The following is a 16,754-nucleotide window of genomic DNA, read 5'->3' on the forward strand; positions in this document are numbered from 1 at the left end:
GTTATAGAATTGTTGATGGTTTATTTCATGGTTAGATAAAGCAAAATCTTTGAGGTAGCTTTTTAATTAAAAAGTCGTCCGTGATTAGGGGTACTTTCCGAGGTCAAGCTATGAATAGTAAAATAAAACTCGATTCTATGTAATCAAGTTTTCAACCAACCTATGATAATTTTTAAAGATACTTAGACTAGTTGAAGGATTCAAAGATTAGCCAAGTATACGTTTACGATGCATAACTGAGTTTAAATTGTAAACTTTCAATTCAAAGCAAGGAAGTTAACCTTTACTTAGCTGCACTTAATAATTAATGAACTTCATAGACAAATTGTAGTATTTCTAATTTGTAAATAAATAGATGTGGTTATGCAAAATTACGTTATTACGAATGCTAAAACACAGGAGCTTTACATTATTTACTTCACAAATTTTTTGACTAGAAATAAAACACTTCATTGAGTATGCTTAACATAATACTGTCTTATAACGCAAAAAGACTACGGAAATTATAGAAATAACTTTTTTTTTTCAATTATTGCTAAAAGAAACATTTTTTTATTTGAAATATAAATTTATCGTTTGTTATAAAACCGCATGTGGATGAACAAGGTCGAAATATATATATAGGGCCTAATTTTATATTAGTACGGTCTACTTATCACAGTGCTAGTAGTAACAAGTTTAGCTTAAAAGAACTAACATTCTCCTAGTTATATTTGTTTTAACTAGTAAATTTATTAAAGTCACAGAGCGTTGCGTTTTTGTAAGGAAACAAGAAGTTTTCTTACCGTAATAAAATTGTTTTCAATATTAGTGGGACATAGAAAACCATATTTAGAAAGGTACTTTTAAGCTATCCGTTTTCTACTAGTTTGTATATCTCCGCTGCACCCGGATTTTTAAATAAAATAAAGATCTAAAAAAAGAATTTATATCTTTCCCAGCTGAAACTAGTGACACAAATGGGTGACAAAACTAACTGCTGGCCAGAGCTGGTGGGACTTACTGGCGACGAAGCTAAAAAAAACTTGAGAAAGTAGAGAATATTTCTGAAGTCCGCATTATTCCTCAGAATTCTATTATTACGCTCGAGTATAGAGAGAACAGAGTTCGGATTGTGGTAGACGAAAATAATAAAGTCGTATCTGCCCCTCGTCGCGGATAATAACAAAATACTTGATAGATTGTACAACGGACATGCTTTGTATGTATAAATAATATTCTTTTGATAATAATAAAGGAAATTTCTGCATAATTTGGTTTAAAAAAATTGTTACACAGGAATTTTTTTTTTCATCAACTGAGTAAACTTTTTTCAAAAGGTCGTTTTTTGATAAAATACTATTATTGCCCCTCGCGGCGGGTATAAACAAAATATTTAACAGTTTGTATATTGCAAGTGTCCGTGTATACGAATAAAAACTTAATTACAAAAAAAAAATGAACTTTCTTTGTAATTATATTACAAAAGTATATTTTCATGGAGAAAAGGATTCTCAATAAAGTGCGGGTAAATTTTTGAAGGGCATCATCCTAAGGACAGGATTACTTTTATACTTAAAATTACCGCCCCTCATCATGGATAAAACAAAATACTTTTAATAGTTTTTTATAAGACAGGCGCTCTGTATACAAAATATTAAAAACTTCTTAATACAAAATAAAGGCTTTATTAATAATAAAGCAGATGTTAGGTTACAAAGAAATAAATTTTACAAATCCCGAGTAGACTTTTTTAAGGGCATTTTCTTAGAAGAAAAACTTTCAACTAATTTTTTTTGTCGTAAATAATAAAAAATACTTGTTTAAATATTATAAAGTTAAGCGTGCAAAAATAAGAACTTTATTATATATATTACAGGAATTTATAATAAAGGAATTTTCTTTATAAAATTTAGAAAAATTTTTACTTAAAATTGATTATAATATTCCGAGTAAACTTTTCAAAAGGACCCACCTTTATAAATAACAAACTTTTATATTAAAATTTTCACCTATTTACTAGAAAGGCTACGTAAATGTTTCCATATACCATTCGAAAGTTCGTCAGGTTTGAGTTTATACTTTAACAATTTTTTAAAGTAATACTTCGTTTTTAGTAAATCTGTAGCTTGAAAACTTACTTGAATTAATAAATTAAGCACCCTTTGCTTATCCTTATCAGCTACTTTCTCAGAAATTTTAAGCAATTCCTTAACATCATAAAACAATTGATCCATTTGATAATAAAAGGCGCTTATCGAGCACCTTTTTATAAATTTTTTGTATAGTTTAATAGAAAAATAATCGTTCGGAAACAATTCTCGTGCGTACTTGTATATACTCACACTGCTTAAAAAATTTTGATTAGCAAAACTTTTTTTGTTTACCGGAATTTGCTTCTCTGGCTCTGCTAAGAAAATTGCAATAATCTCCTCAAAACAAGCTAAAGAGAGCTCAACAGAATTATAACTATTTATATTTCCTTCACTGTTTAGTATATTATTTTTTTCATCTCGTTGAAAATTAGTAACCAGAAATTCATAAAATTTTTTTAGCTCATCCAAATCTTTTCTAACTTTTCCAATGATTTTAAATAACATGCAGATCACTTTTGAACTTAGAACCAAACTTGTTTCAGAAAACAACTTTCTTATAAAAAAATACAGCTTAGGATAGTTTCCGTCCAAAGCGGCCGCACAAAAGGCAACTTCGTAAACAAACAAACTTCTATATCTCCCTACAAAGATGGGGACCTTGATTAACAAAATCTAAAAAATTTAAAAATGTAATGATTTGATTAACTGTTCAAAATAAAAATTTAAACCGTTAATTAAACTTAACTTAAAGTTAAAATTCAAATATATATTAAAAAAAAAAAAAGAAAAGAAAAGAAATCTAAATCACCATGAATATAAGAAGAAGCTTGGGAAAAATAATGATAAACTAAAGAATATTTTTGAAGCCTGTAAAGTGTAAAGAAAAACTCTTCATAAATTCTTTGCGAAATTAAATTTTTAGGAAAATGGGAACTTTTAAAGCCATCAACTTCTATAGAAACTTTTTTGCTGGAAATAAAAAAACTTTGTATAATTTTCAAGGCAGAGTTGAGATCATCTTGGCAGCAGGCCGACAGAAGAAGCAATCTTCATAAAATTAATTTAATGATAAATTTGCTATTTTTTAAAAATTTCAGTAAATAAGTTACTAAATTTACACCAAAAGTAGTTTAATTAAAAAATTAATATATAGTTTATATAAATTTATAAAAACTTTTCATAGTATACGCCAAATGTAGAATCTTTTTTTTTATAAGAAATTATATAAAAATACCTGGTTTTAAAAACTTCAGGAAGTATGTGTTTAATTTCATTAAGTAAATCATTCGAAACACGATGAAGAAAATTTAACTGAGACTCCCCTACGAAGCAAATTATTCTAATTAGTATTATTATAATTATAATTTTTAAAATATAATAATTATTATAAATAAAACAAACAAAATAAATTAATAATTATAATTTATAGAAAATAATTTTCGAACTAATTTTTTTTAATAGCAAAAAATTAAACAAATTTTAAAATAAATTAAGAAATCCATTTTTAAGTATAAATTTAATTAACAAGTTTATTGTAAAAAATTAAAAAACCTAAATTTAATTAAATTCTTAAAGTAAATAGTTTATTCTACAAAATTATAAAATCTTTATAATTTCAATTTTGTCATAAAATTTTTAAAAGTTATGAAGTAAACTTTAAATTTTAACATTAAAAAAAAATTGGAATTATGATTTTTTAAAACTTTTAAAATTTTTTAAAAATAAAGTGTTAACGCGAAAAAAGTTAATTCAAAATGTTAATTCATTAAATTCTTGAATAATTTGTTCTATAAAATCATTAAATCATTATAATTTCAATTTTTTTTATCAAATTTTTATTTTGAAAAAAATAAAAAAATTTTTTTTTTAAAAACTTTTAAAATTTTTAAAATATAAATTGTTAACGCGAAAATTGTTTTAATTAAATTCTAAAAGTAAATAATGTGTACTACAAAATTATTAAATCATTATAACTTTAAATTTTCAATAGGATTTGAAAAAATTGAAAATTATTATTTAAAACGTTAATAATGTTTAAAACAAATTGTTAAACAACAAAAAATTTAAATTAAAAAGTTTTTTTTAAAAAATTTTTTTTTCCTACAAAATATTTAAATCATTTTGATCTCAAAATTTAAATAGGTTTAAATTTTTTTAAAAAAACGGAAATTTCTATGCGAAATTTGTTACACACGTAAAATCTAATTTTTAAAAAAATTAATATCACAAAAAGATTTTTACAAATAAAATTAAAAAAATAATTGACTTTGTAACTTTAAATTTTATTAAGTTTTAAACGTAAAATTAAATAACTATTTAAATTATAAAATTTAAAAATTATAGAAATGATTAATAAATTATTCTAAAAAAAGTTTATTTTAATAATATAAAAATTATATTTTCCCTTTTAATATTAAAAATTTTTATACTTTAACTGAAGTGGAAAATCACTTTTTCAGTTTTCTAAAATTCAAAAAGTACAATACTGCTTAAAAATTAATTACAATTAACATAATTTCTTATATTTTATTGAAAAAAAAATTATCTTCTATTCATAATAGGAAAATAATAATTCTTTTTTTACTTTGACTGAAATGGAAAATCACATTTTCAAAAGTAAAGCAGAAATCTTCCACTTCCTCTTGCATCACGTGGTCTCCCATTTTCACCAACTGGTTCGGATTATTATTATTACCTATAACGGATGTGCTAAACACCTCCTTCACGCCGAGTTTGTCTTTCATAATATTATGCAGATCTGAAAATAACTTAAAAATATCCTCATCTTTTTCGCTAGAAAAAGTCTCCAAGCTCGAGTCTGAGTTTCGAGATTTCGTAAGATTTCTAAAAACTAAAGCGTCGTGTAAAAAGGTAAACTTGAGTGTTCGTAGTCGCAAATTGAGTAGTAAAAAATAATAATGAATGGAAGCCGGTTTATCTGGATTGTGATTGGCTAATAAAGCCTTTTTTTTTTGCTCTAAAAATGTTACCGACGCGCCATCGTTGTGATGCTTATAAGTTTGTATTAAATATTCGTACATTTCCACGTCTAATGGGTTTCCCGTTTTAAGAAACTCAGCATAAGTGTGAATAACACCTATTCCGTTAAGTTTTTTTAATAAAAATAGTAATAAAAATATATAAAAGTAAAAGTGTTATAGTAAATAAAATTAATAAATTATATTAATAGAAAAGTTTTTTCTTCAAATGAAAAAGTAATATATCTTTAATAGTTAATAATAGACAATAAATTAAAAAAAAGATAATATAAATATTAAGAAAAGTAAAAAGTATATTAAAATAGTAATAAAATATATAAAAGTAAAATAATAGTCATTGAAGTATATAAAAAATATATATTGAAAAATAGTTTTAATAATAAGAAGTAAAAAATTAGAAATTAAAAAAAATATTTTAAATAAAATAAAAATTAGTTAAAAAAATAGAAATGATAGTATAATATTTATAAAGTTAATAAAAATATAATATATAAAAAATTTTTTATTTATTATAAAATAAGTTAATATTTTTTTAATAATTGTACAATAATTATAAATATTCAAGTAAAAAAGTTAAAGTTAATAATATATATATTAAATTGAATAAAGGAAAGCATATTAATAGTATTAAAATATTAAAAAAAAAGTTAAATTTTATTAAAAAATATAAATATTATAATAATAAAAAAACGTAGATTAAAAAGTAATAATAATAATAAAGTAAAATAATAACTTTAGTAAAAAAAATTATTAATTTAGTAATGAATATACCCTATATAATGCCGAAATTTATAAATTTGTTTAAAAAATTATATATAAAAAATAAAATAAAAAATAAAAAGAAAATTTAAAATATTATAATTCACTCAAAAAAGTTAAAAATAGAAATAAATATAATAAAAAGTGTATTAAATTTTTTATTATAAATTTTTTGGTAATATAAAAAAATATAATTATTATTCTATTATTTAATAATTTAGCGATAAAAATTATATAAATATAACACTTTTCCCTTACAAAATTATAAAAAGTAATAAAAAAATAATAAACAATAAAAAGAAAAATATTAACTTAAAAAATAAATAAATTGCAATAAAATGATAAAACAAAAATTTATTTTAATTTTTTATTTTATTATTACTAATAATTTTAATAATTTTTTTTTTAATTTTCTTATATATTTTTATACTATTTTTTTATAAATTTAATATTATTATAATTATAAGTAATTATTAATATATAAAAATTATTTTTATATAATAACATATAATAATATAAATGTTTGAAATTATTAAAAGTTATATTAAAAATATATATATTTGTATTATTATAATTATTGCTATAATTATAAGTAAATGTTATAAATAATAGAAAGTTAGAGTAAAATTATTTAAAAGTTTATAGTTATTATCGACTTATTATCATAATTATAGGTAAATTTAATAATAAAAATAGAAATATTATGTTTAATAAAAAAAATTCTAAAATTTATTACTAATAATAATAATTAAAAAGAATAAAATATAGAAAAAATAAAAAGACCTATATTCTATTTATATAAAATTTAACTTTATAAAAGTTATTCATAATTATAAAATTATACGGCGTTGAAAACACTTTAAATTTATTATTATTTAGTTGTAAGTAAATAAAAATTATGAAAAGAAGCATAATGAAACTTAAAATTTATATATAAATATAATAAAAATTTCACTACTTACAAAATTATAATATTTATAAAAAAATACTTATTGTACAATAAAAATAATAATAAAAATAATATCAGCCTTTAAATTATTATTTAAATAACGCTACTATTATAATAAAAAATTAATAAAATATTTAAATAATTATAATAATTCGAGAAAGAAATAGTATTATATAAGATTAATTTAGCACTTAATTAAAAGTAAAATTGATAAACAACAATATAAAATAAAAATTTTTTATGATAAATAATTTATTTTATATAATAAAATTTTTTTCTTGTTATTTTGTCAAAGTTGATGTAAATTGTATATATTTTTGTATGAGCAGCTTAGTAGATTTAAAATTAAATTACATAGAAAAACTTTAACTTTTTATTTAATAATATTAAAGCAATCCTCAATACTTCAATCTTAACTTGTTTATAGCAGTAATTTAATAGCTAAAAAACTAAAATATTTATAATGAATTTAAATAATCTTTGTAAACATACATTTTAGAGTAGAAAAAATAATAGAGTAGTATTGAAAAACATAAAAGTTTTTTAAAAAAAATTTTCTATAAATTTTAAATGCAAAACAGTAATAAAGAAGTTTAAAGTGAGTATATATAAAAGAACCGGTAAAATTTTCGCTATAGAAATGAAGCCTCATCATCTTTTTAAACATATTCAGTACTATATTTGATATTTGCTGGTTTTTTTGTGGATCCAAACAATCGAGCGAAGTTAGTTGAGTTGTACAAGTAGTGAAAGAATAATTGGAATTAATTTTTGGACTCGCGAGTAAAGAAAAACGAGGAGGAAAAGTCCCTCTAATAAAAAAAAAAATTAATTTAAAGTTTCTTTAAAATTTACTTAATAAATAAACAACCCTAAAAAATACTTTTGAGTCCTTTTCAATAACTCCCCCATTTCACTGTAGATATACGCACAACAGCGGTTTATAGTTATAGTTACAATAACAGTAATAGAAACTTTCTAAGCAAAGCGTGGGCAGTTAGGTGGCCCGCAGGGTTAATGCTGATAATAAAGTAAAAACCTTAAAAGAACCTAAAATTTCTCTTTTCTTAAAAATTTACTAAAATTCTTGTAATGCTTAATACTTATTATTAAATATTATTAAAAAAAATTGTACATAGCGTTTAACTATTGAAGAAGGTAATAACCTAACTCTAGTTTTTTTCTGATAAAAAAAATTCGAGTCTTTCCAATTTTTTTTTTTTTTTTTGCTACTTTAAAATTGTTTCTAATAAGAAAAGTCCACTTATAAAAAACCTAATATTTTTAATAATTGAAGATTATTTATGTATATATTATATTTTGTAATCCTTTTTTTTAAATCAAGTATATACTTAGGGTTACTTTTTTTTAATATCTTCATGAAGCTTAATAAAGCTTTATTAATAAACTTCAGTTATGTTGTATAATTTTTCTTATGATTAAAATATTAAGGACTCTTAATTGCAACTTTTCGAAGCCGTCTTATAAGCTTAACACATACGTAGAAGGCTTCCAATAATTATAGAATATATTTAAGAAAGCTTATTTTACTTTTTATTTATATGCGTTCAATTTTTAGTGTTAAGAAATTTTTTTTTTTAGAAATAGCTTTAAGAGTTTTCTTTTTTACTTCAAGTCATACTTTTAAAATCAGAATTTAATAAAACAATAAAATTAATTTTAAACACAAGTAGGACATAACTTTTCTTCTAAAATACATATATATTTTTACTTTATTATAAGGTTACATTTACTTTCCCAACTTCAAACAAAGTCTTTATAGTTTATACTATTTAAAAAGATTTTAAAAATGTACAACATTGGAGCTCACTGTTACAACTCTCCAAAGTCCTTTACAATTTATGTGTAGAAATATTATTCTGCCGTACCAAAGTAGAGCAGTAGTATTGAACCTTGGGTATTTGTCGATGTACATCCCCCTTGTAATTTATGTTACCTCTTAACTAACTATTATCTTAACTATAAAACTTTTACTGTAGACAATACAATTTAATTTTCTTTTTAGTTTTATTATTATATTTATTAAATACATAATACAGTAGTATAATGCGAAAAAAATTTTAAATATAAAATAAACAACCAATAAACGTAAAAATAGTGTTCTATAAAAACTGACTTCTTTAAAAGTTAAGAAAAATTTTGTTAACCAATTCCGGTGCAGTTATGGATTTTTACATAACTCATTCTGTTTAATAATGATTCAGTCCAAATTAAATCTTGTCTACTTTTTTTACTTAATATTGTTTGATTACAAACATACTTTTAGCTACAAAGTTAGAAAAATACTGTATCAAGTTTACTTTTAAAAGAACTTTTAAATGGAAGTTTCGAAATTTATTTAAGACCCCAAAATAATTGATATAATTTTTATACTATAAATTTTTAATAAAAGTTTTTTTTATATCCTTTGATTTTTTAATCCAACTTTTAACCCTCAGTTTAGAAAATTACTGTATCATTTTTTCAAGGGCACTGGCACACTTCGGCTAGCCTTCTGCAGACCTTAAGCCGCTTAACCTGAATCCCCCTCTTCTGCTGAACATGCTAAACTAATAGACACACACATGGCTACTTTTGCGAGCCGCGTCTCTACCTCTTCCTGAAGTATAATTAATGGCTCTTCTTTCACTTAAAGATAATTGTTCCGATTTAAAAACTAGGGAAACAAATACTTTGTCTCCTACTCTACCCAAGTTTCATATTTATGAAGTTAATTTTTTAATGATACACTTTGTCCTTTCGTACGATCCCCTATACAGCACGCAGAATAGGCCAATACTGGAGCACGTCCGGGACCATAAGCTTCCTCAAAAGCTATGTCTAATTTTTGTTTCGGGCATCATTATTTAAGATCCAGCTAGATTAAAATAAAAGGCACAAGATTTTTCTCGAACAATATCATATTCATACTATATATATGTCTGTATAGCTAGGTTTTTGCATTGCTTTTTTGTCATTGTTAATAGTTTTTGAAGATCCCAGTGTATAGAGCTGCAAAAGTCATAGAGTTAGAATATCAGTCACTTTGATCAATAGGACTATAGCTTAATGGAGTTACAATATATATTAACAGTCTGAATCATCGTATCTTACTACATACTTGCTATTCCCTATCACCTGAGATTATGCGGGCCATGCCAATTTTCAATATTTGATTTCAGGAATTTTTTTGTTTCTACATATACGAGGTCCTTCCTTTAATCCTTCTCCAACATTCGTCCTTCTATCCTAATAAGACTCAATTTTTTTCTTTAACTGTTGTTGTTTAACCCTTACAATACTTTCTGAGGTAGTAAGTTCTTCAGGATCTGTTTCTATTTTCAAATCGTTTTTAGTACTGTCCTCTAACTCCGTTTTACGCATAGAGTTTATTTTTATCAGTTTCTTACAGGCTGGCAGGCGCTTTAAACATTTATTTAAGTGTCTCACACCCAAAACATTCATAAGTCTATTATAGCAGTAAATATAACCCTCTACAACTCAGTCCATTTGAACCCTTTCTATAAGCTCCTTTGATTAACCCTTTACTGTGTTCTGCATAGCTCTTAAGCAATCCGTCCAAAATGATGGTTGGCGGTTATAATATTTACACAGGTATTACATCCCTCCAAGAATTTTGTGAAGATCACTCCTTGGACATTATTATATATTCTGTTTCCTCCTGCGAGAAATTTCTTCAAACACCCTTTTCACCATCTCAGTATTTATCATTTTTAAAAATTGAGGCCAAGTATTTTGAGTAAGAAATTATAACTATAAGTACGCTTTTGTACCCATCTTTTGTTTTGGGCATCATAACGTCTACAGCTAATAGTCCAACGGTATCTCCGGAAGATATCTAAGGTTTAACTTTTCTCTGGGTTTGTACCGCCTATTTTCGTATTTTATACATACAACCCTTTCTTGCGATACTTTATCGATAAGGCCAGCTTTTGCATGTAGTATTTTCATAATGTCATCATGTAGCTGACTGGAATTATTAAATTACAGAGCTATACCAGTATGTACCTTAACTCCCATTTAATTGTTCATTACTTGTTGCACCCTACTCACACGCTCCCCTCTGACACTTTCACTATCAGACTGGTTTTTATATAATTCTAAGAGACTTTGTAAATAGTTTCTACAACTGAACAGGAAACAGCCAGATCTTCTCTATCTGTTATGCTGTATCGTTTTTAGGCTCCTTTAAGTTTTGCGCTCACAAATGCGACGTAATGGACTAGGGCAACCCCCTAATCCAACTTCGCTTGCACGCATCGTAATGTTAAGGGGCAAGCAGTAAATACAAACTCAACTCATAGATCCTCCTTTAAAAGCTGAAAAATTCTTGCTTAAGATGCCTTTTATCCTTCTTCCCACTCAAGCTATCTACCTGTTTTTAACAAACTACTTTAAGACTCGACGATACTCACTTTAATAGGGATGTAGGCTCTCCAGTAGTTCAAAGCCTGTAAGAAACGTTAATTCATCTTTGTTTCTTAATCTTTTCCTTTTCGCAAACGCACAATGCGTTGTCCCCTGACAAACCACCTTGCAGTACTTTTTACTAATTTATTTTCTGCTCAAAATTTAACATCATACCTCACATACCTTTCTACTATAGCTAACAAAACTTTATAGTAATCCTCTTCATCTTTACTGCTGGCTAGACAATCGTCTACAAACATAAAAGTTTCTATATTTTAGATATCACTTTACCCATACCTTTTAGTACTTAAGAGGTGCATCTACGTTTCAACAAGGTAATATACAGTCTATTGAACCCTACTCCCATGGGGCAATGTAACAACGAAATATTTTCGAGAATTTTTGTGAAAGCTTTGCAAAATCAAGAGTAGTAAAAATTTTAAACCTTCTCGCCTTAAAGTTAAAAATCTTTCTTTGCAAACACCAGACCTTTTCACGGTGGAATGCCTATTTCAGTTTTGTACAGCTTCACTCAACCGTATGAACTTTTCGGGTTCCTTCTTTATCTTTCTCTTAGTCGCCGTCTTTAATTCAGGTTTTACCACCACAACTAAGCAACGATTCTAATCATATAATAAAGAAGGTTCAAGTAGACCAATTATATGTTGTTCGCATTCTTTGATGAAGGCTTTCCTCTTAAATCTATCCTTTGTATAATGTTTACAGCAAACCGGCACTTCTATATCATAAATAGTAACTTCTATGGGCATTAAATTCATAGTTCTTTTTTATGTTGCCTCCTTCATAGTCTATAAATTCTTGATGCCAATCTTCAAACCATTTCGTTACCTTAACCAAATAAATCGTAAAACTTTTCTCTATATATCTGATAAAATTCTTATCGCCCTTTTCATTTTAATTATTTCCGTGATAATGGGTTCTTTTTTTTCGGCCAAATATTAGGGTACAAAAACATAGTCTTCCTTTTCGTTATCTGCAAAGTTAACAAGTTTCTTCTCGCGCGTTTCCGAGTTTCCTGTTACTCGTAGTTGGATCAATAAAGTATTACTCTCTAAGTATCATATAGAAGCGGTCTGGTAGTTTGTGGTTTACAACATAAACTTTTTCTCTATTTATAATTAAGGGTTTCCAAAAACCAACGATAACTCATGCAGAGCCTCAATAGCCGTTGGAAGGTATATATTTATAATACGGCTATATCTAGCACGTCCATTGCGCCCATCTTCCTCGCTCTAGGTCTCTCAACCCGCGTTCCTCTGCTTAAGTATCTAGACCTAGCCGTTCCAATTTGCAATCCGGTTGTTCTACGCAGAACGTTTATAGCAAAGACCCCAGCGTGAAATGGCTGGAAAGTCAGCACAAAAAGAGCGGTAATATCGAACAACGTGAGTGGTTGACTGAGCGGTTGACGGATTGCAATCACAATTATGGACCCCGGTCTAGCCAGGTTGAGAATAATCCCTACTGCCTCGATTACTTGCAGCGCTGGTAATGCAATTAAATTTTGTTAGATGTTTCGTTTGATCAGGATAGCTACTCCTCCGCCACTGGGGTACGACCGAACCTGGCGGTTCATCGCAAAGTTTCAGATTAAATTGTACATTTGAGGAGAGCTGTATTTCGCTGAAAACACAAACATCCATTCTTTCGCATTGCGTTTTTTCTTCTGGACGGTCTCCCCGCTCCAAAAAGTGGCCAGATTTTAAATTATAAAGCCATTGCAAGCAAATTATAATCTTTTCGCAGTCCTGAGCAGAGTCGAGAAATTTGTCGTCATAATGGTTAAAAGTTGCCCTACAGTCGGTTGCGATCGCTGTTCTATTTGTTTGAGTAGCTGGGTCTGCATTATCAATGTGAGTAAAATTATTAGCAGGGGCGCTTGGTGCGGTCTCGCCCTAATTCGCACATCTAGCGGGTGAGTCTCATGTTTGAGTGCGTTCCACGGTCAAATGACCCAAACCGCTTTTGACGCACCGAGGTACCGCAGCGAAAAAGCTTGCAGCATAGTCAAAGATCTGGTGACGGTGGCACTGGCCGGTGGATTGCTTTTTTGAAGTTCTTTACTTTAATTTGAAAATGAAAAATATTTTTCAGTTTTAATAGCTTTTGTTGTTCGTTTCTGGGTATGTGCACAGCACTAATGTTAACGTGCTACTCCTTTTACCATTAACAGTGTCCTCCGTGTCCACCCGTGCCACTCGGAGTAATGTGATGCTTTGACTGCCCAAGTTCACCTCGCCAGTGGAAATGTCGAGGGCACTATTCATTCCATAGGTAGCAAATTTAATGGTTTTCCGCTAGTAGTTAACAAGTAGAACTTTGTACTTATTGATTACGAAACACCGCTGTGATAGCGCGGTATTTTTCAGCCCGAAATCATTGTACTGTTGGATTGCAAACTTGTACAAGAAGGAGCCACTTTATTCACAAAGGGTTATAGGTGAGATTTCCTCCCAGTGGATGGTTATTCATTTATAATAGGGGCAGTGTCAGAAGCGCCTCCCATCTCTATGGCAACGGTGTCGTGTAAAGCTCATAAAGGTTCTCTGAATCTCTAACGCTTTTAAAATTGTCGTTACCCTCATTAGAGCTAGTATTATATTTACTATGAGGATTATACTCATTGCTATTACTAATACAACTAATATTTCTATTTTTATTACTTGATATATTATTTTTACTATTACCGTTGTTGCTAACAGTTATCTTATTATTAATGATGCTATTATGGGGACTATTAGTAAAAGATTAAAGCTACTACTACTATCATTATTAATTTTATCTATTTACCGTGATTAGACTCGTATTTAGTAACCTTTAAAATCTCGCTATCATAAAGTATCACTTCGGAAACATTTGCTTGATCTAGAATTTGTATGGCCAAATATACATTATTACTATTAGCTATTCTATCAAAAAGCTTCGTTGACCTTTTAGAATAATTTTTACCCTGAGTGGCTTTGGTAACTTCAAAAAATTTTGCCTTTTGTAGATTTTTACAAGCTTAATGTGTCCAAAAACTATATGCTCATAGATAACCAAAAAAGTATAATATAGATTTATAGTAAATACAAAAAGATCTGTAAACTTTATTTGATAACTTTAAAGCTGCCTGGGGGCACAACAAAAACGCCTATAATAAACAAACAAGAAGAAAAAAAATTGCGTGTATGCCACACCTTTTATAAAATCAATTAGTGATGTGCCCTTCAGCGCACTACCCTTACGTTATATACTACAGCCCCCCCTTTTCAACAATATTGTATATATTGTTGAAATATTACTGGGACTTAAGTTTAAATGGGATACTGTCCCACAAGCTTTAACATTTAAAAACTTTAAAAGCAGTAATCATATTACAATTATAGGGTTTAAAAGTCTTATTCGTGTCTGTAAGTAGTATCTGATGACTTAATAGCTTACTTTCATCCGGCATTTTAAGAAGATTCCTACAAATCGGTGCCAACGTTTTCAACCAGTCATAGAGGCAGGTACTCTTCCTAAACAGAGGCGGTACTACTTGGATGTAAATACTCGGAGCATTCCACCTTAAGCAGCGAAATTAATTTTAGGTTATTAAATTATTCGCTAACATAATTTTTATTTCCCCATTTTCCTTAATTTTCATAGCTCGTCTTAGAATCATTACTTGGAGACTTTTTGATCTGGTCTCGGTGTCGCTTTAATAGCTTTCCATTGTATTTAAAATCCCAAGTTCCTGTATCAGTAAAAACTTTTTCAATCATTGTTGGCCCCTAACCAATTTTCTCAAAAGCTTATTATTTTCAGGATATTTAATGTCTCCCACCTTAAGTTTCTTTGTGCCCTTTAAATCTTACCATACACTTTTTTCACATACTCTTCTACAACTCTTGCTTCCTCTCATAGACTTTCATATTACTTTGACATTTAGTGTAGTCTATATTAAGCTAAGACAGCTCCAATGTAACAACTTCGATTAGTTTTTCAATTGAAGCATTCTCCTTAATAAAATCAGAATAATTTACTTGTGTTTTAAATAGCATTACCATATTCGGCACTTCAAAGCGTTAGTCTATTATATTTAAAACGCCATCCCACTCAACGTACCTTTCATAACAACTTTTTGCCAGTGCCATTCTACAATTTCATTACTTTAATGTCTATTAACGGTAACCACATGATGTCCAATATTAATCGGATTAAAATTTTTTTATTTGAGCTAATAAAAACTGTGCTTATCTGATAAAATTTACATTGGTTATTACATACTACAAATTGTTTTTGATAATTCCAACACCTCATAGGAAGAAACTTTACTTAAATTTTTTATCCATCCATACCTTGAAAACCTATATACGACTGCCAAGGCGCGATCATAGCTTGCCTTGGTTGTGAGCATTTTCATAACCTCCCTTGATAAGCTATAAAAAGGTAATTCGGGGGATTAATTATGAATTTAGGCCCTCGTCTAATTTTTAATAAATTACTAGATCTCTGGCAAACTACACAACCGTTTACTACTCGCTAATTATCGGTTTTAATTCTTTATTAAGTATCCTAAAGATATCACGGTTCACTGCACTCTGCTCCATCCGGTATTATTAAAGCAAAATATCTTCTATCCTCTTGGTTCAACTCACGTTGATAAAAACCTTTAGAGTTACCTGGTGTAGTAAAACATCGGCTATTTCTAGCCTTCGTGTTAATCAATTTTTCATTGGGAATGGGATATTGTTTAACAACACACTGTATGTCCAAACCTTTCAAGACACCGCACATTCGCATATAAGTTTCGGGTTCTAGTTATATCTCCTCTTCTATAGCTCTGAACATTTTCAGGTTTCGTAACTTAAATTTCCACCACGCCAAAAATTGTCCTAACCCTAATCATAATCTGCCCATGTTTTATACTCATAGGCAGTCGACAATTCTAATAGCCCTTCATTTATTAATTTTTCGCATTCCCCTTGTACCACTCTGCTTTTTAACTATTTTTTTTAATAAAAAAAAAGCAGCACATAGGGCTAAAATTATCTTTTAACTTTTAGAAAAACTAATATTAAGTGATTTATTTTCCAAAATTCCATTTAAGTATATAATTAGTTCCTCAACTTTCAATCATTGTCCCCGTCACATCACCTTTTAACTAATTTTTTACATCTTTTACTTAAAAAAAAAATCAGCCATTTTTTTCTTAATATTATCAGATTCCTTTAAGTTCATGTTACAATTTTCTGTTCTTGTTTTTGTTAATAGATTACATTTGAACTACATCTTTTTCAATTTGAGTGAATGTTTATTATATAATTTGTTAGTTCTCATTGGTGTTTAAGTTATTGTTTTACAGTGTAAATAAATTTTGTTTTGCATAAGTTTTTATACTCTTGTATTTCTTAATTATTAGTTTTTTTAATTACTTAAAGAAGAGTGGTTTTAGTTCCACAACAATGAAATGGATAATAATTGCTTATGCTTACTTTGATATATGCGAACACGCGCCCTATAATTTGTAGATCGGTTTTATGCTTAACTAGTGTT

Source organism: Zophobas morio, unplaced genomic scaffold (genome assembly GCF_036711695.1).
Source record: "Zophobas morio isolate AGI-343-1 ecotype UQ-CSIRO unplaced genomic scaffold, CSIRO_AGI_Zmor_V1 ptg000504l, whole genome shotgun sequence".
In the NCBI taxonomy this organism is placed as follows: domain Eukaryota; kingdom Metazoa; phylum Arthropoda; class Insecta; order Coleoptera; family Tenebrionidae; genus Zophobas; species Zophobas morio.